The 20,317-nt window shown below is 48.7% G+C and overlaps 2 long non-coding RNA genes across 2 annotated transcripts; both read left to right on the top strand.

Annotated features, from left to right (window-relative positions):
* On the top strand, positions 6,275 to 12,834 carry LOC110261474. Its single transcript, XR_002345600.1, has 2 exons — positions 6,275 to 9,560; positions 11,260 to 12,834. It is a non-coding gene; the product is annotated as an uncharacterized LOC110261474 (long non-coding RNA).
* Positions 15,246 to 17,416, top strand: LOC106509035. Its single transcript, XR_002345603.1, has 2 exons — positions 15,246 to 15,677; positions 16,182 to 17,416. It is a non-coding gene; the product is annotated as an uncharacterized LOC106509035 (long non-coding RNA).

Raw genomic sequence — 20,317 nt, forward strand, 5'->3', positions numbered from 1 at the left:
GTGGTACCGCTGTTGGTGGACTGGGGACCACACTGTGAGAACCACTGGAGTAGAAGAAAGTAGGGTCAGAGGAAAAGCTAAGAGTGGTTCCATTTGGCTATTGTCAAGGCGTGACTTGCTCCAGTTGGCAGGTCTTATTAAGTGTTCCATGTGGCTCCCCAGGGATGTGTTCTCCCAAATGCACCTGCTCAGGATGGGAACCTTTCTCTAGTAACATGATTATAACCATATAGATAGAGAATTGGGACCTTGCCTCCAGGACCCCCAGGGATGGTTGAGCAGGTTGTACATGCCACAAATCCAGGGGCCATCATTCACATCATTGTGAGCTGTGCTTCCCTGTACTGTCAAGCCTAACACACTTCCCACTGAAAGCTTAGAGTGTCACCATGGAGATTTTCACACGATGCCTCAGAAATTCTACACCTACATTTGCTGTAACTTGTCTCCCCTCTGCCCCTCAGCATTTCCACAGGATCTCTGCTTCCCTGTGGCCACCAACCCTAGGCAGCTGACTTGCACGGTACAGGGGGGCCTCTCCCCAACCCTGGGCCACCAGAGGCCTCCATCCTGGGAGCAAGTGCTCCTGGCCCCCATCTGCTCCACCCCTGGATCCTGTCACAGGCTGCTAGGCTGGGGCAGGAGCTCATGGGCTCCCTCCTCTGCCATTTTCATGCCGCTGATTATCCCTTCTCCACAGGAGATAAACCTGCCTGAGGAATTTGTTTTCTCTGGCAACACTTGCTGCATCCAACAGAACTGAGGGCTGAGTCACCAGCACCGGTTTCCTCTGAGCCCACCCCCGCCCCTTCCAGCCCCACCCCCACACCCCGTGGCCTATTCAGGCTTCTCCCTTTCATGAAGCACTTCCTGGCCTGACCTATGCGTCCTGGGTGTTTCTGTCTTGTGATTCAGGCCCAGCTGCCACCACATTCCTTCCGTGACACTTGGCCTGTGTAAGTGGGCACCCATGAGTGGGCAGGGGGATCTCATCAGAGGATGTTCTGTTTGGGGCCCTAACATAGAGCTCGTCAGCCCAGGAGCCTGGCTGGTAGGGACAGCAGTCTACACCCTGCCTGCCCACTTGCTTCGCTGCAGAGAGAGAGGGCAGGGGGCAGGGGACCTGGTGGGGAGAACATTGAACACACCCCAGAGTGTGGGGCCTTTGCCAGGTATGAAATCGTTGGGGAAAGAATGTCCAAACTGGCTGATGCCTCCCACATTTGTATCTCCTGCCTGGTCCTTTCCCCCAAACTCCGGGCTTGTAAATCCAACTGCCTCCTCCCCAGACTATCACTTCTGATTTCTACCTCCCCCACCAAAGCCACTCCTCCTAATAGTTCAGCAACTCTATAGTTTCTTAGCTCAGGCCCCAAACTATGATGACATGCTTGACTCTGCTATTTTTCCTCACCACTTGCATCCAAAGCATCAGCAAATCTAGCCTGTCTTTTTTTTTGCACACTTGAGTTTGTCCATGAGACTGTGGAATGTCACCAGTGACCCTCAGGGGCACGTGGGCACCATGAGAAGCCCTCCAACTTTTACCTTCTCCCCAAGACAGAGAGAAGAGCCTACAGGCACTAGGCTTATGTTCTGGGAGGAGAATGTGGCCCTCCAACCCCATCCACTGTGGCAGAAGCAGCTGACTGGCTCTCGTGGTCCTGCTGGCACAGAGGCTGGCAGCATTCTTCTCCAAGTCCTGCACTTGGGGCAAGGCTGGGGGAGCCCCTGGGCTGGGAGGATCACCTTCTGGCAGACCTGGGCTCTGAGAGGCCAGACCCCATGGTGGCCAGGGCTGTGCAGCTTACTCGGCCTCTGCTGACCGACCCAGCCACACACTAAGTGCCATCAGTCTCATTCGTGTGAAAAAGCCAAGTCCCATATTTCTTTCAATCCCAGGATGGGAGGTGGGGATGACAGAGGGGAGATGGCACACGGATCAGGTCCCCTGGCAGCAGCTGAACCTTGGGAGCTGCCATCAGCTGCAATTGCTTGCCGCTGCTTTTAATTTCATGTTGAGAAGCCACGGGTGATGGAAAAAGAAATTGGTCCCTGTGGGCAGAATGCGTTTCCGATCTACATTTATTAGCACAGCTTCCAAAGGTGTCATGGACTGTATGTGAGGCAGCTGCCTCTGGAAGTGAGACCTGCACGCAGGGTGGGAATGGTGGGTGGGGGCGGTCAGGAGGAGAGATGCTTAGGAAAAAACCTCTGCTGGCAAGGGACCTTTCTTTGGGAATTCTGAGCTTTTTTTTTTTTTGCAACTCTCCTCCTCCCCTGGCAACCTCCTGACCTGTCCCTCTTTTCAAATCTATCAGGGCTCTCTGAGGGTCCATCCAAGCAGGTGTTCTCCTCCAAACCTGCAAGCCTGGGAATTCTGGCACAGGTGCACCTTGCCTCACATAATTGATGTGTGTCTAAAGACTTCTGTGTTAATTAGCTTTGTTATAATCAAATGCTGTTTAAAATGCACCAAAATGGTTTGCATTTTGAGATAATTCTACAGCCAATTCTTTGTTTTAAAAGGCTGTCCTAGCCAGTTATACTCAAATTCATGTCTTCTTTCCTGAATGGCCTTGAAAACATGGCCAGGACCTTTTATAGTTGACACTGTCATAGAAATTCACAAATGGAAGGAAACTCAGAAATTTTCACTGTGGTTTTTGAATGTACCCTCTCTCTCTTTTAGCCATGGAACTGCCTATTCAAATTCTACTCGGAAGCTGAGTGAATAAGAGGAGAGGGGAGCCTCTCCAGGTGAATTGGGGTAATAAACCCAGGTGGAAAATGTCCCCTCCACCCGACACCGCTTGCAGCATCCTGTTTCCCCTTGAAGTCTCTAACACCCTATAGGATCCTCAGTTGGAAAATCCTCACTGTGAAAATGCCATGAGCCTTCTCTCTTACCTGCAGTTCTACCTCCAAGACTCTGAATACTTCCATTTGAGCACAAATGCTCAGCACAGCTTTATTTATGTCAGCAATTTTTTAAAGGAAAACAGTTTAGCTCTTGCATTGTCAGTGTAGATTATTGGGAGAATCTAGACTTCCACCCCTTCTTGGCAGTAATGGATCATCCTTTCCCCCTCCCACTGGGGTAGAATCTGAGGAAGGCTAGCAGAGCTGGAATTCCCACTCAGGGCCAGTAAATTGAGCCCCTCTTCCCTCAGATGTGAATAGAAGCCAATTTGGGAACCTGGACTCCTACCACCACCTGGCACCTGGCAGTAATGAGGCAGTTCTCCCCTTCGGCTGCTTGATAAATCACAGAAGCCAGCTAAAACAGAAGTTTTCAATAAGCACACCAGCAAAATCAAACTCTATAGCATATGATCTGGCAATCCCTCTCCTGGGCATCTATTCTGAGAAAACCCTAATTTAAAAAGACACATGTAGATAAATAAATAAATAAATAAAAAAGACACGTGCACCCCAATGTTCATAACAGTGTAATTCACAATAGCCAAGACGTGGAAACAACTTAAATGTCCAGTGACAGATGAATGGATTAAGAAGGTGTGGTATATATACATAATGGAATATTACTCAGCCATAAAAAACAATGAAATTGTGCCATTTGCAGCAACATGGATGGACCTAGAGATTATCATACCAAGTGAAGTAAGTCAGAGAAAGACAAACATCATATGTTATGGAATATATGTGGAATCTTTAAAAATGATACAAATGAACTTATAAAACAGAAAGAGACTCATAGACTTTGAAAACAAACTTATGGCACAGCAGGTTAAGGGTCTAGCCTTGTCACTGCAGTGGCTTGGAACACTGCTGTGGTACATGTTCGATCCCTGGTCCAGGAACTTCTGCAAGCTTCAGGTGTGGAAGGAAAAACAAGACAAAACAACTCTCAAAACTTTGCAAAGCAAAAGTCAATTCGAAAATGGCATGGGAGTTCCTGTTGTGGCTCAGTGGTAATGAACCCGACTTGTATCCACAAGGACACAGGTTTGATCCCTGGCCTTGCTCAGTGGGTTAAGGATTTAGCATTTCCACAAGCTGTGGCATAGTTCACAGATGCAGCTGGGATCTGAAGTTGCTGTGGATGTGGCATAGGCCAGCAGCTGCATTTCTGGTTCGACCCCTGGCCTGGGAACTTCCGTATGCACAGGTGCAGCCCTAAAAAGACAAAAAAAAAAAAAAAAAAAAAATTTTTTTTTTTTAAAGGAAACTGTTTAAATGTCTATTGTTAGGATCCTCAATAAATGAACTATGGATCATTCATATGCTGGAATATAGGCAGCTGTTACAAAGAATAAGGCAGGGCATGGAATTGGTCGGATAAAAACAAGGCATTGAGGAATATGTGTATGTGATTCTTTTTCTATGAAATGATAAATTTGAAGTATGTTTGTTAATGCAAGGAAAAAGATTGGGGTAGGTAAGCTGCAAAGTGTTAAGTGATTCCTCCTGGGGAAAGGGCTTGGTTGGGAGACCCACTTTGATTTGTAACAACAAATCCTTGCTAAAACAAAAACATACTCCATTTTATAATTAAGAAACTGAGGCTTAGCAGAGATGAAAGCAAGGGCCAAGGTCAACACGCTGGGAAGAGGTTCAGAGCTTGGCTCCAAACTCAGACCTTCTGACTCAAATCCAGAGTGGGCCAGGCAGGAAATGGACAGGATGGCTCCTCCAGGCTGCTGCTGTGCCTTGGACCGTCCTCAGATAAGGAGCTCTCTGGAGAGGAAGAACCTGGGACAAAGAAGAGCTGTGAGGATGTGGAGAACAGGAAATGGTGCCAGCTGGGACTTTCCCTGCCTCCCGGTGCAGGCAGCATCAGGAACCTGGCTGAGGGGCAGGAGGGGCCAGTGAGCCGGATTTCAGGAGACACTCAGCCACTGTACCAAGCTCTGCCATGGGCTCTGGGCAGCCAAAGTCTCTGCTCTCCTGGATCTCAAGGTCCAGGCAGGAGACTGATAGCAGTCAAGTCACTAGGGTGCATCGAGATGCTGCAATCATGGCTGAGGAGGGCCTTGGGGACCCTCTGAGAAAAAACAAACAAACATGTTTTGGCTGGGACCCTGAGAAAGGATAATCAAGAATGAGCTGAGGAGTTCCTGTCATAGCTCAGTGGTAACGAACCTGACTATTATCCACGAGGATGTGTGTTCGATCCCTGGCCTCACTCAGTGAGTTAAGGATCTGGCTTGCCATGAGCTGTGGTGTATGTAGCAGACATGGCTCAGATCTGGTGTTGCTGTGGCTCTGTTGTAGGCTGGCAGCTGTAGATCCGATTTGACCCCTAGCCTGGGAACTTTCATATACTCTGCGGTGTGGCCTTGAAAAGCAAAAAAATAAAAAAATTTTAAAAAAGTAAAATACAAAAAAAAATGAGCCGAGTAAAGCAGGACCAGGAGTTTTCTCAATGAAGGAATCATCATGGACCAAGGTATGCAGGCGGGTTGTAGTCTGAGACTAAAACTGCAAGTGGGGGCATGAAGCCAGGCAGCAAGCTTGGGGCCCATGGTCACATGCTCTTCTTCTTCTTCTTTTTTTTTTTTTGTCTTTTGTCTTTTGAGGGCCGCACCCAAAGTATGTGGAGGATCCCAGGCTAGGGGTCTAATTGGAGCTATTGCTGCCGGCCTACACCAGAGGCACAGCAACGCCAGATTCGAGCCACGTCTTCGACCTATACCACAGCTCATGGCAATGCTGGATCCTTAACCCACTGAGCAAGGCCAGGGATTGAACCCCCAACCTCATGGTTCCTAGTCAGATTTGTTTCCGCTGCACCATGATGGGAACTCCCTGACATGCTCTTCTTCTGAAGGCAGTTGAGAGCCATTGAAGGTGTGCTCAAGGGAGAGTCATGAGGTTGGGGTGTGTTTCAGGAAGGGAGTTCTGGCAGCTGGGGGAAGGGAAAGAGGCAGTAGGAGAGCCATTGCTGCAGCAGCTAGTGCACCATGAGAGAAGGTGGAGGCCAGGGAATCAGAAAGGCAAGAATGGTTTTGAGAAATGTATTTGCAATATATCTGAAAAATATATTTTGTAGACAGAATGAACAGAATTTGGTGTGGGGGCACCTTTGTTGATTTTTGGTTGGCCCCTCTTGGTCACAAGACTGTGATTTCCTTGGGTGACATCTTGGAGAGGTTCTCAGCCAAGAGGTCCTGCTCACAGCCCAAGTTCTAGCATTTTCACCTTGTGTCCTGAGACTTTGACTCTTGAGAGGGGCAGACGAGTGTGAGTAGATCTGGTAGAGTCCAATGTCTACCCCCACCCTCCCCACCCACCCCTGAAGAGCCCTGAGTCTTTCTCCAGTTTTCCTTCCAAGCAAGCCCAGAACCATCTCTTTATCTGCAACCCCTTTCGAAGTGCCTTGGTGATGGGTGAGCTATGGCCATGTTGCAGACAAGATGGTATTCCCTTGACTTTTAATTCCAAGCACTCTGAGGAGATTCTTTAGAAATTCTCCTTGGGCCCTGGGGGCTTTTTTCTTCATTTGCTTTATGTGGTCTGATTTCTGCTAGGTTTAAATCATCTTTTAATGCTGACTCATTCACTCAATGAGCATAACTCCAAAATTCAAGACTTTCCATGGCCCAGCTTCCCAGGATCTGTCTCAGATGGTGGCTTCAAGGGAATGGTGTATCCATTCCATTCTCCCAGGCACTGGGTCAGGATGTCCTGTGTGACTATCACTGGATGGGGCGGTAGAAATGTTTATGGCACTGAGTTCTCTCCAGTACCTCACCTGAATGCTGATGCCTTGGTCTACTTGTGGATGGTACTAATTGCCATTAGGACTTTGGCTAAAAATTGCCCTGGTGGGAAAGGGGCAGGAAGAACAATGTTGTCACCCTTGGAGGACCTCAGGTAGGAGGGAGGAGATCTAAGGGGACTGAGTTGTATTAAGCATCTTCTGCAAGCCAGGAACAGAGCCAAGTGAACTAGGGCTCTGTCATACATGATCTCAGGTTCTTACAACAAGCTTTTGGGTTACACTTCACCTCCTATTCCCAATTAACAGACAGGAAGACCATGATTTAAAAAGGTCAGGCATCAGTAAGTGGATAAGAATCCAGGGAAGTGCATCGAATTATGTACCTTCCACCACACCACATGGACCCCTGTGGAAAGGAGGACTCAGGAGAAGAGAAGGTGACCTCAGTGCCCCAAGTCCCACTGCCCAGCCCCGGTGTGGGTGTCTGAAGCACCAAGCTTTGCATAGCAAGAGAAAATGAGAAGGCTGAAAGAGGCCACTTGCAGATGCTTTACTAAAGCAAGCTGTAGTGCAGCGAGAGTGAGCCTGAGAGTGTGGGAAGACAAGCAGGCCTCCAGCCTCCCAGGGTTCTACCAAACTGTTCTTGCCATCAGGAAAGGTTGGTGGGGGTGGCGGTACTGTTTTGGTCTTCAGAGCAGGGCACATGTCCTTTCAGAGTGTCTTTCCTGCTCACAGTGACCAGTTCTCTGGGTGCTGAGCCTTATACCACCTACTTCCAGAAAAGGGCCCCTGGCAGATGTAACTTCACACACAACCCCATCTCCCTGACTACCCCAGATGTGTGCATCCAGGGGAACACAGAAACCAGGCTGGACCAAGTAGTGCTTGGGTGAATTTGGCTGGTCCTGTGAAGAGAGGAAATATAAGCTTAGGAGTTAGGCAATGGCCATGTTCGACCCCCACATACACAGAGCATCAAGGAGAGGGGTTGGTGGAAAGAAGCAGAGGCCAGTGAGACAGATGGGGAGGAGCTTCCTGCCTTCTTGGAACCTTCTAGGCCTGGTTCCCATCTCTCTCATGGCCCAATTGTTGGATTTTTTCTTGGATTCCAACAAAGCGCCCAACTTCTTCCCAGTATGTTTCCTAGGCTTGTTCATTTGACCTGGGCTTCTGGCACTTTCCACCAAAAGTGTCCTGATGATTCCAGGTGAGGAGGAGCTATCCTTTTGAAAGCCTAGACTTTTACTCCTCAAGGAGCCTCCCCAAGGATTTCAGAGAGGCTGGGGATGGATGGGACCATCCTTCTTCTATCTGGTTGAGGTTGAGATTCTCATTCCGACTGTAGGTGAAATGACAGAGTGAAACTCCAGGGACATTCATCACAATAATTAAGCCCTATCAGAATCAGGCAGGAGTCACACTCTAATAACAGAACCTTTCAATGTCAACTCCAAGGACTCATATACAGCTTTTGGGTGTAATTCATCTGCTGAGACTATTCTGTGTTACCCCACTAATCTGTGTCTCAATAATGACTCAGGACTCATGTTGACCTTGATGTCACACAAAGGTTTTCATCACACCGCCCTCCCAAAGAGAGCAAGGATGGCAGGTGGGGCCCTGTCATCACACTTGTTTCCTTCCACAACTTGACTCGAGTATTTAAAGCCTTTCTGTTTTATCTTTGGCCAGTTTCCACAGTCCTTCCTGGGATCTTTCCTCTGGATTCAGGGAACCCATTGTCTCTGGTGCCAGCTCTGCCAAGCCCTCCAGTGGGACAGCGTGACACATCTCACCTTCCTTCTACAGGCATCCGCTCCCCAAGGCCCCACTACTGGCACCATGTTCCCAGCAAGGAGACAGGCACACCAGCCTTCACTTGACTTCATGGGGCGGGGGCCCTCCCAGGAGCTCTGAGCCCCCAGTACTGTCAGACCTCTGCTGCATGCAGGGGGGAGACCTAGGGAAGATAATGATGCCAAAAACCCAAGGATCAGGGAGTGGGAGTGAGGGCGGGTTGTTCTGTGTCACCCCCTCCTGCCCTCTTTTCTAGAGCAGTGATCAAGGGGGTACATACATTGCTGGCTGCAGCAAAGAGCCTCCCCCCCTCGCTTCCTGCTAGGCCCCAGAGGTGGCCATGGGGTAAATGGTCCCCAGCAGTGTGAGCACCAGGGTTGCAGATCAGGACCCACTTACCCTGCTCGTGCTGTGACCAGAGGCCTGAAGACCACCCTGGGTTCAGTGTGTGTAACTTCAAAGCAGCGACTTTGCCTTTTATTGGAAGCCCCACGCAAATCACAAGCCTCCAAGGCATTTATTAAGTGCCCGTGTCTCCTTCGTCTATGTTGACACCTGACCAAAGAGTTACATTTAAAAATTTCACTGACTGACTTATACCCTGCCCCATTTCCAAAGCAGATGACAATACAACCCCAGGTACAAGTAAGGCCAGGAACATTTACCCAAGACAAAGGAGGGAAACAAAGGCAGAGAATTATGCCCAGCCTCAGCCTTTCAGGAAGGTAAAAATCTAAGGCTTCATTCTCTGGATGTCTTTAAACTTCGCCAAGATGTAAGGGCTACTTTTATTTCGTTCTGCAAAACTCCTCCAACCCCATCAGAAAGGCAGTACCCCCTTGTGGCCAAGTTTTAGTCCCATTTAGAGGAATGTTGCAGGGTGGCTGGCCACTGCAGGGGGCCAGGCAGGCAGGGTGTCTGTCACCGGCCAGCGGTCCCTGCCCTTCTGGCCACCGCTGCCAAAAGCTTGGGTAGGTTTGTGTTTCCCAGCTGAGCCTCCACGCTGCCGATGGCCTTCCAAGTTGTGCCCTGGCCTGGTTTGTGGTGCATCCTCATTTCACTAATGGAAATGAAGGTAAAGAAGGGAGAGGGGGCCCCACCCTGGCAGTCCCTGTGCTTGGTGCCCCTGGACTCGGGACATTGAGACCAGTGCCAGGAGCTGTGCCCTTGGGAGTGGGGGTGGGGGTGGGGGGCAGAGGCAGAGCCCAGAGTGTCCGGAAGTGAAAGGGGAAGAGGGAGGCAGTGGAAAGTGCTGAGTGTGGGCTTCGTGGGGAGCCCACTCACCGTCTGGTCTGCAGAGGGCCTGAGTGCCGAGTCTGCGGGTTGCAGGACCACTGTGCTGGCCTGGGTGCCGTGGGCAGTGGGGCCAGAGGGGGCCTTGTTTAAACTCTGTTCCCGTCTATTGACTCTCCTTCAACCTTAAAAACAGGAGACACAAAGGCTTCCTTTTGTGTTCCTCAGGGAGCCCAAAGGAATCTGTGATCAGAAGAGGAGCTCAGCTAAAGCCACCACTGTGTACTCTGGCCTCGGAGCTATCTCCTGAGGGCACAGAACGTGGGGTTTGCATTTCTGCTCTTTGAGCTCACCGAGTTTTACTTATAAAATGCCCAGAATGTTGCGAAATTAAATGAAATTAAGATGCAAAAACTTTTAGCAAAATATGGCACCCATATATATGTATATGCATTCATTTAATTTGCACCTACCACACGTGTACTCCACCGCCCCTCCCTGCAGAGGTTGGAGCGCCTCTGACCGTGGCTCCCTGGCCCGGGAGTGGCTTAGGTTCTGATGGTGAAGACAGCTGCTCTGGGGCTTGCTTCGTGCCTCCTTCTCCCACCCCACCCCTGCCTGGCAACAGCTGCCTCAGCACCCCTGAGGCCAACTGAGATGGGCTGAAGCTCCTGCAGCTGGTCCTGGACGGGAACTTGGAGGCCTGACCATGGGCAGAGAGCTCCCTGTGCGGGCCCCAGGCCTGGAATGCCCGCTTGTGAAACTTGAGCCAGCTGACCTTTGGGGCACGGCATGAAGTGAAGGCCGCCTCTGCTTCCTTCAGAGGCTGCCATGGAGGGAGCCTGGTGTGGCGAGCAGGGGCTGCCCATCACAGTGCCAGGGTCACCCTGGGTTTGAAGCCATCTTCTTCCCAGCTTGCTGCATCCTCCCTTTAGCACCTCCACCCCAAGTTCACAGCCATGCTCACAACCAGCAGTCACATAACAATAATGACGACAACGACGTTTACCCAGCTCCCACTCTGTGTGACACAGACATGGTCCTGCTTCATGGTGCCTCTCTCAGGTCCCACCTCCATGGCTACCTGTACCTTCTCAGTCTCCTGGGCTGGACCCCCTCACCTTCCCAGCCTCAGCCCAACACAGCAAAGGCTGAGGGTCAACTATATCTCATTGATCTTTTGATGCCACCGTATGCCACCTCCTGGCACAGTACTTATGCACCTGACTGTGTGGTGTCAGAATGTAAGTGCCAAGGGAGCAGACGAGGCTCAGAAGATAGATATTGAATAAATGAAGGGAAGAGGAAATGGAGGCTCAGAAAGGAAAAGACACTTGCCCAAAACCACAAAGCTGGAGAATAATGGAAGGAAAGTTTAAATTCCATTGTCTCCGATGACTGGAGCCCCTGATACCTGCACTGCCATCCCCTCTTCTCTGCTACTTAACGGCTGCCTTCCCTTGCCCCACATATCTCTACGGGCGGGGCGGCGGGGGGGCTTACCTGGTTATCAGCTATGCCTCTTCCCCACTCCCACCCAGGTAACAGCAGTCTCCTCCCGCCTCCGTCCAGTTGTGGCCTTTCCTAAGAGGACAAACCTGCTGAAGGACACAGAGACCATGTCACCCACAAGAGGTCCACACCAGAAGAGGAGAGAGCCCCATTCTGCTGACTCCTTCCGAAAGCCTGGGACCCTGTGCACAGTAGCCTTTGGAAGACAGGCGAGCTGGCTCTACCTGTCTTGCAGATTCAGAATCTAGGTCATTCTGCTCCCTCCCCTCCTCCTCTGGAAGACAAGCCAGATTTCTCCTAGGGTCTCAGAAGGAGAGAGGGGACGGCAGGAGAAAATGTTTTAGCGGGACCCACACCCTGCCTGCTGCTGTCAGGAACATTTCATTTTGAAGCCAATATAATTTATGAGATGCAAATGGATTTAGCATTAAAAAAGAAAAAAGAGAAAGAAAGACTTGGAAAAGGTACAAAGTGCACCTCACACCCTTGTGCTGAGGCTTGTTTGGGGCTCCATTAATCATCTCAGACAAAAGAGATTTCATCTGCGGCTAGGCAATCTGGGAGCCCCCCTGGGGGCCAGCTGAGAGCAGCGGGCACTGACTGCAGGCCTGGCCTCTGAGCGGCTCCGGCCTCCGCTGCCCAGCACTTGTGCTGAGCTCTGGTCTGAGTCACGCACTAGATGAAATTACAGAGGTTTCTGCACATGATGAATCAGAAAGCAGGATCAAGCCAAATATTTGGACAAGCCTTGCCCCGCGTGGAGCAGGAGGGAGATGGAGCCGCCAGCCAGAAGCCTGCCAGCAGCCTTCCCAGAGATGGCTTCTGACAAAGTGCCGCCGTGGGGCAGGCTACTGCCTAGAAGGGTGTTAGCTCCATCCATTAGGGCAGCCTGCAGCTGGATCTCTCAGCCAGGTCAGCTCTACAAAAGGGGCCTCTGAGCATCCCAGGGCCCTGAGCCCTGATTCAGCCTCACCCTTGGAGAAGGGGGGCTTGTGCGAGTGCGGCGTGCAGGGTGGGGGAGGAGATGGTTTGCTTTGAGTCACCCCATCCGCCTTCTTTTTTAGGAGTCATCGGGGCCAGGGCGGCAGGCAGCGTTTCCTGCAGCAGTGAGCTGGGGCGACCACGCGTCCTCCCACCGCTCCTGCCTGGGCCAGGGTGGGGACGCAGGCAGACACGGTGGCTGCAGAATGGGGAAGGAAGTGGAGCCCTGTGCCCTGTGCCAAAGATTTGCTGCTGTGAGGACCTTCAGGAGAGGCTAATTGCCATCCTTTAGAGCTTCAAAGCCAAGAGTTTTCAAAGCTGTTCAGAACAGCAACAAAAGCCCAGTAATAACAATGCTACCTGAGGTTTGTCTGGAATCTTTATTAATCTTTAAATTTAACTTTTGAAAGATATCAGTATTCTTGGGGTTATTTTAAGCTACATTTTCCCTTTGCTGGGAAGCCCTCAGGAACTAAACCAACTAGTCTGCCTTGGGAAGAAAAGACAAAGCTATGCAAGCAGAATGTTGATGTTGATGAATGACAGTGGTAGCGCCCAGCCCTATGATCCTGGTGAGAATGTCCTGGGTGAGCCTCGTGGGAACCCCTACAAGGTGGCTGCTATTATTTTCCCATTTTGAAGATGAAGGAACAGGCTTGGGGATGTTCTATAACTGACCAAGACCATATAGCTAGTAGATTGCACAGCCAGAATTTTATTTGTTTATTTACTTAAAAATATTTTTGTCTTTTTAGGGTCGCACCCGTGGCATATGGAAGTTTCCAGGCTAGGGGTTCAATTGGAACTGTAGCTGCCAGCCTACATCACAGCCACAGCAACACCAGATCCTTAACCCACTTGGCAAGGCCAAGGATTGAACCCGTGTCCTCATGGATGCTAGCTGGGTTCATTACCACTGAGCCACAACGGGAACTCCACGCACAGCTAGAATTTAAACCCCAACAGTCAGACACCCAGATTATATTCTGCCTCCCAGGAGCTCTCCTGGTTGCAAACCCATTTGCAGAGCGACCATGGGAACAGGGTTGTGTGATCCCTATGGTTCTAATCCTCAACCAAGTGATCAGACCTTGAAGAGACCAGTCTTGATGGCTGGCTTTGAGACCCTGGCTTGCTCTCAAAACTTGAAGGAGTCTGAGGGGGATTTGGCTTCCTCCTAGGTCAGGGAGTCCTCGTGGGTCAACCAAATAGTCCACGTGGGCCAGCCCTGCTTGCTTGGAGACAAGACTCAGCAAAGGTCATCCTGCCCAGACACCGTCTGAGACAGCAAGGCTGCTGAGCTTGCATCCGGAGAAGGTCTGCATTCTGGAGTCAGGGAGCTCACAGCTCTGGCCTCAACCACTGTGAGACAGTTGCCGTTCCCGCTGCCACGAGAGCCTCAAAACTTGTGGCCTAAGAAACCTATTTCATTATGCACATAGATTCTGTGGCTTGAGAATTCAGATAGGGGAATTTCAGATGGAACTTGGTTATACATAAAAAGAATTCACTGGCTTTGTGATACTGGGGGTCTTGTCTGGTAACACTTGAAGATGTGGATAGATCTGGGAGAGGGGGGATCTATAGCTGGTAGCTGGAATCATCTGGAGATGTCTTTGCTCTCATGTATGGTGGTTGATGCTGGCTCTCACTAGAATACGTACACATGGCCTCCGGTGTGGCTTGGGCTTCCTACCTAACAGCATGGAGGCCCTAGGGGAGTCTACCTTCTTACAGGACAGCTACATTTGTTTGCTAGGGCTGTATCACAAAATACCACAACCCAAGTGGCTTAGAACAACTGAAATGGATTATCTCATAGTCTGGAGGCTGGAAGTCCAAATTCAAGGTGTTGGTGAGGTTGGTTCCTTCTAAGACCTATGAGAGAAGGGTGTGTTCCAGGCCTCTCTCCTGAGCTGGCAGATGGCCAACTTCTTGTGTCTTCACACCGTCTTCCCTCTATGTGTGTGTCTGTGTCCAAATTTCCCCCTTTTATAAGACTACTGGTCATATTGGATTAGAAGCCACTCTACTGACTTCACGTTGACTTGATTACCTTTATAGAGACCCTATTTGCAAAGAAGCTCACGTTCTGAGGTTCTAGAGGATTAACACTCCAATGTGTGAATGGGGGTGAGTAGGGGAATTCAACCCATACTAACAACTCAGGGCTCCAAAGGCAAGTACCCCAAGGGAATGAGGCAGAAAGCACATGGCCTCTGCTGAGTGGCCTTGGAACTTGAACTTCATTCTGTTGGTCACAAGCAGGTCACTAAAGTCAACTCGGATTCAAGGCGAGGGGACAGAGACTCCACCTCTTAGATGGAGAAATGTCAAGGAACCTATGGACATTTTCCCCCCTGGGGTAGTTGTTATCTCTATTCCCCTTTTACAGGCAGAGAAAGCAAATCTTAGAGTGCTGGAGTAATTTGCTCAGGGTTGGAGAGTCAGTGCATGGTGGAACTAGGCTTAGATCTCAATGCGGTATGTTTTAAACTCCCCCAGTGTCTTTGTACAGCCTAACTCAGCCTCTGTGAGCACTGACTGACTCATCTATGAAATGGTGATAAGGATACCCAATCACAGAATTGCTTTAAGGATTGAATGAGGTGAGTTATGTTACATGCCTGGCATATCACAGGAGCTCAATTAATGATAGTTGTTCTTATTGCCTGCCTGCCTTCCTCTCTTCCATCCTTCCTTGCTTCTTTCCCCCCTTCCTTCCTCCCTTTCTTTCTTTCTTTGCTTCTTCTTCCTCTTCTTCTCCTCATCCTCCTATTACTTCTTTTTTCATTCTCCTTCTCCATTTCCCCCTCCTTTTTAATTTTTTTAAATGACCACATCTGTAGCCTATGGAAATTCTTGGGCCAGGGACTAAATCTGAGCCACAGCTGTAATCTATACTGCAGCCACAGCAACCTTAGATTATTTAGCCCACTGTGCCAGGCAGGGGATCGAACCCACACCTGAGCCACTGCACCACAGTGGGAACTCCTCCTCCTTCTTTTTTTAAAAAAACATAATTGACATATAATGTTATACTAGTTTCAGGTGTATAACATGATTTAATATATGCATATATTGCAAAATGATCACCGCAGTAGGTCTAACTAGACATCCATCACTACATCATTACAATTTTTTCTCTTGTGATGAGAACTTTGAAGATGTTCTTTTTCTTATTATTATTATCATTAATCTTAGCAGTGGAAACATATTGTCAAGAACTTTGGGGGGTGGGAGTAATGGAAAAGCATCAGATTGGAAGTGAAAATCTCTGGCTCTTAATTTCAGCTATGGATGTTTGCAACTGCTAACCTTTACTATAGGCTTGTGAGGTACCAGCCTGAACTGGAGTATTCCCCCGTTTGATCCCATCTAAACTTCACACCAGCTGGTGAGGGGCAGAGCTCAGATTTGAACAATTGATCCCATGCACTGAACTTCCACTTCGGATCAACAACATGTGAGATTTTCTCTTCCATCTATAAACATATGTAACCTGCAGTCATGTCCCGATCCATGTTCTCATGTGGGCAAAGATGATTTCATTTATTTTTCCATACTTGAAACTACTTCCTCTCTTCAGTCCCTATTTCTCTCTGATGACAGAAATTATAACTCAGTTATTTTCATGAAAACCCAGTAGAATTCAGTTGTTTCTCAATTTAGATGAAAGCTCGTTGCAGGTTGGGGTTCTCTCCCCTGAGATGACAGCTCAGTTCCACAGGGGATTCATGGATCATCATGTTCAGGACATTCCTGGTTCATGATGGTGGTGCAGACAAAACTAGGTCTTCCTAAATCCCATTTCATTTCTTCCTGGGCACTCAGGAGGACTGCATTTCCCAGCCTCTCTTGTTGTTAGGCTGGGGTCCTGTGATTAATGCTGGTCAAGGGGCTGTATGGGGAAATAATGTATGTCATTAATTTGCTAAGGCAATGAAAAGCCCTCTGTGTGACTTTCCAGACCTCTTTTCTCCTGCTGAGGCCACCTAAGCATACTGGATCCCTGAGTCATCACTTGGAAGGAAGAGCTGCGATTGATGAAATCCAAATGAAGGAGAAACAAACTTGGATGTACCAAGCTACTCTACCTTGGGGTGTGTTTGTTACTACAGAATAACCTGCCCTGTCCTGACCATAACAAGTGTCATCCTGTGCTGGCCCCCTCTGAGATATGCCCTGTTCAGTGTTGGCTATCAAAATTGATTTCCACTGCTATCTTGAAGCAACCACCACTTCCTCATGTCAATGTCTATGGGTTTGAACATACTTTGGCCTCTGCATTGCATGGCGCAATCAGCTACTATTGGTGACTGTTCTTGTCACGCCCCCAGCATTCTTTGGGCCACCAGATTCTACTCTCTTTTACTGTCATATCCATCACAGGGGCAGAGGAAGTCTTGGCTACTCTCTTAATCTCTGTAGGACTGCAGGAGACCCAACCTCAGCTTTTTCACTCAAGGATGCCCACAGCCATCTTTTCTCAACTGCTCTCTTACCAGGAAGCTTGTACAAAATTTCCCTACATTAGATTTTCCCAGAAATCTAAATTTTAAAGCTTCCTCTGATCCTAAGCCATTTTGGAAGGACAGGCTCCCTTGCCCTTAGCAACATGAATCTGGTCTGCCTAGCAGATGACGTATATGGATTCTTCTCCTGTCCTCTTCTTCTATTATTTAGGTGAATAAAAATATTGTTACACTACAATATCTTTAGAATACTTCAGTTTCTCTATGAAACTCAGGGAAATTTTCTTTTTCAAAAAGGCTTACTCTTTGTGATGGTTAATTTTACGTTTCACCTTGACTAGGTCACAAGGTGCCTAGACTCTTGATCAAGCATTATTCACAGTGTCTCTGTAAGACAGTCTTGGATGATTAACGTTTGAATTGGTAGATTGAGTTAAAAAAATTAATTGCCCCTCTAAGGTGGGTGACCCCCATCCAATCGGCTGAAGACATGAAGAGAACCAAAAGCCTGAGAAAGATGGGTTTCCTCCAGCCAGACTGTTGGGCTGGGACACCAGTCCTGTTCTGCCCTTAGACTGGAAGTTCCACCATTGGCCCTCCTGGGTCTCCAGCTTGCTGAATGCAGATCTTAGAACTTAGCCCCATAATCACATGAACCAATTCCTCATGTAAACAGGAATTAAGTAATTATCATGTATTACATTATATTACACTGTATCATATTATATTATATATGCTATCGGTCTGTTTCTTTCTTTGGAGAACCCTAGCAAACCTTTTTACATAGCAAAAAGCCTAGATTCACACACTTCTTTTCTCTTTTATAAGTTTTAAAAGTTGATTTTGAAACTCCAAAGCCAGGGATTTGATTCCTTGAGATTTGTATTCTGCTGTACCAATAAGGAGAACTCTGGGCAATAAGAAAATGCTGGCAAGTGGAAGGAGGATCCTTCATTTTTATCTCTGAACAGAATTGTGCTGCAATAATAAGGAACATTTGCACCATGATGATGTGCTTTCCTCTACTTAACAGCTCACAACCTTCTGTCCCAGAAAAATTACCTGTATTTGAGAGGTGAGAAAAAGGGCTTGGGAAGTTCAAGGGCCTTGCCTAGGATCAAGTGGCAATGCCTGGGCTGGGGAGGGTGGGCTTTCTTCAGGGCATGTGTCAGCTCAGCTAGACAAATAAACCTCCAAAAGGAGAAACCAAAGGCATATGCACGGAACCAGTGCAAGCTGGGGCAAGCTCCAAGTGTGTGACTGTGCCCTGTGAAACCTCAAGAATCCTCAGGACCAGTGTGTTTATGGGCAGCCACTGCTACAGGATTCAGAGAGAGAGGAAGGTGAGCTTTAAGAGCATGGACACTTCCTTACGGCCAGTGCTGTACCCCCAGGTCCTAGAATAGCCTCTGGTCCACAGCTCGCACTCAAATGCAATTTGTCCAATGAGTGAATGAAGGAAGAGAGAGAAATCTGCTCTCAGGTCCCTCATCATTTGGCTGAGAAAATCAATTTCATAGGAACGCAGATGATGCACTAAACCAGGAAGAAGAAACTCTAAGCTGATATGAATGCAGTGAGGAAAAAATCAGCATGAATGCAATAATGCCTGGATGTCATACATGTCACACATCTGTGTCACACAGCTGATGGGGCTCCAGGGTTGCTTCTGTACAACATGCAGAGAACCCAATGACTGGGAACTCTGGGTTCCATATAGCTGGTATGAGAACTTCTCTTAAGGGGAGGCTCAGTTTCTTGGGGAAAATTTCTTTTTAAAAGAAATTAAAATTGGGACAAAGAGGATACAAAGGATGGCCGCTTCAGAAAGGGACAAGGATAGGGATTTTCTGTATGAAAAACCTCATGAGGGAAAGGAAATGGGAGCAGCTTGTCAGAGGAGGGAGGCTCTCCCCAGAAGAGTTTTGTCTTCTGGGAATTTTTTCAAGTGAAAATAATTGTGTGATGTCCCTTCACCAAGAAACACTTCTGTCCCAGTGAGATCACAAAGGATAGGTTGGATTTCAGAACTTTTAGTTCCTTGTTGGAGTGGAGCTGAAATAGTCAAAGGCACGTGATCACACCTCTTCTGCAAGATTGACATGAGGGTTAATAGGGTAAGTACTTAATACCTAGGGTGTTTTCCACCATTCTGAAAGTACTCTAGGCCAGGGTGAGGTGAGGCAGTGGGGGTGGGGGTGGGGAGACTTGAACAATCAGGCCCTGGAGGAGCAGGAACTGAACCTTATTTCATTGCAACCTGGTTAGGGTACACAGATGCTGTCATTCTTTCAGGCTGTGCCCATGGCAGACATTACTAATGGATCACAGCACCATTTCTCCTCGAGGGCAGACACACCCTGAAAGTTCTCAATAGCGCATGTCAGGCAGCCACCACTAATGGAATGTTGATTTAGGAGACTAAGTCAATCTGCCCTCCTCGGCCTGGGGCTGGAGGCCACATGCAGGCTGGCAGCGATGAGCTGGATGAGCTGGATGCAATGAGCTGGATGAGCTGGTTGCAGACTGGAGATATGATGATTTTTTCTCTCACATAAGATTTAAATTCGTTGATGACATTTTTTAATTGGGAAATTTCACAGAAATCTCCAGATTTCTGGGTTCTCTTGAAAAATTGGGGTATCTGGCAATAGTAAACTGCTCTCCCTCATGGTTCATGGTAAGAACTACCTATACACCCCTCCCCCGCTCCCGTGAAGGGCTGTGTGTTTCCACTTGGCGGGTTCTTCATGGCCTCTGTTGGGATTTTGGATTGCCCACCTCCCTACCTCTCAGCCTAATCCAGCTGATGGGTACAAGCCTGAGTCCGGGTCCGACCTCTGCCACTTAAGCACCGAGTGACTTTGGACAAGCCGCTTTTCTTTACTGGGTCTTAGCTTTCTCATCTGTGAAATGGGGATAACAATAGCCTTTACCTCATGAGGTGCTCGTGAAGGTCAAGTTAATTAGAAAAGTGCCAGCACACGGGAATCACTAAAAAATTTATCTCTCATTGTTAATCCTTTGAAGTTTCTGTGAACACTCAAGACCTGTCTGTAAGTCCTAAGGAACTGAGGCACAGAAGGGCCAGACAGTGTCCCCTAATGCAGGAGGACTCAGGGACCATGCTGGGTGTGGGTCTCTGCTGCCCACTCCAGGGCTTGGAAGCAGATTTCTACATCTATTCCTGTGGGGGGTCTGTATTTAAACTCGGGAAAAGGAAAGAAAATGCTTGTTATTTGACCCCATTGTTTCAAGGGTGGGCCTGGAGGGTGCTCCTGCCTGGGAGGAGTTATAAGATGAAGCTAACTAGAGTAGAAATGTTGGCTGGAATGCCCACACAGAGCCAGGGAAAACCCCCCTGCCCCCTCTAATGACACACTTTAATGGGGTGGAAATTCAAAACTGCAGACAAACAAAAGCAAAAACAAACAAGCAAGCAAACCCCAGGAGTTCCGAGGCAAGCCTGAGAGGCAAAGGTCACCCAGCTCTTACTCTGCAGGGATGCTCTTCTGACACCCAGTCTTGGAACACTCCCTGAAAGAAAGACCTTTCTGTCCCACACTCCTCATCCTGGGAACATCTTGCCTCTGAGGCCAAAGGGGAGGCTGTTGGTTAGGACCCGTGGTGG

This window comes from Sus scrofa, chromosome 1 (assembly GCF_000003025.6).
Source record: "Sus scrofa isolate TJ Tabasco breed Duroc chromosome 1, Sscrofa11.1, whole genome shotgun sequence".
In the NCBI taxonomy this organism is placed as follows: Eukaryota; Metazoa; Chordata; class Mammalia; order Artiodactyla; family Suidae; genus Sus; species Sus scrofa.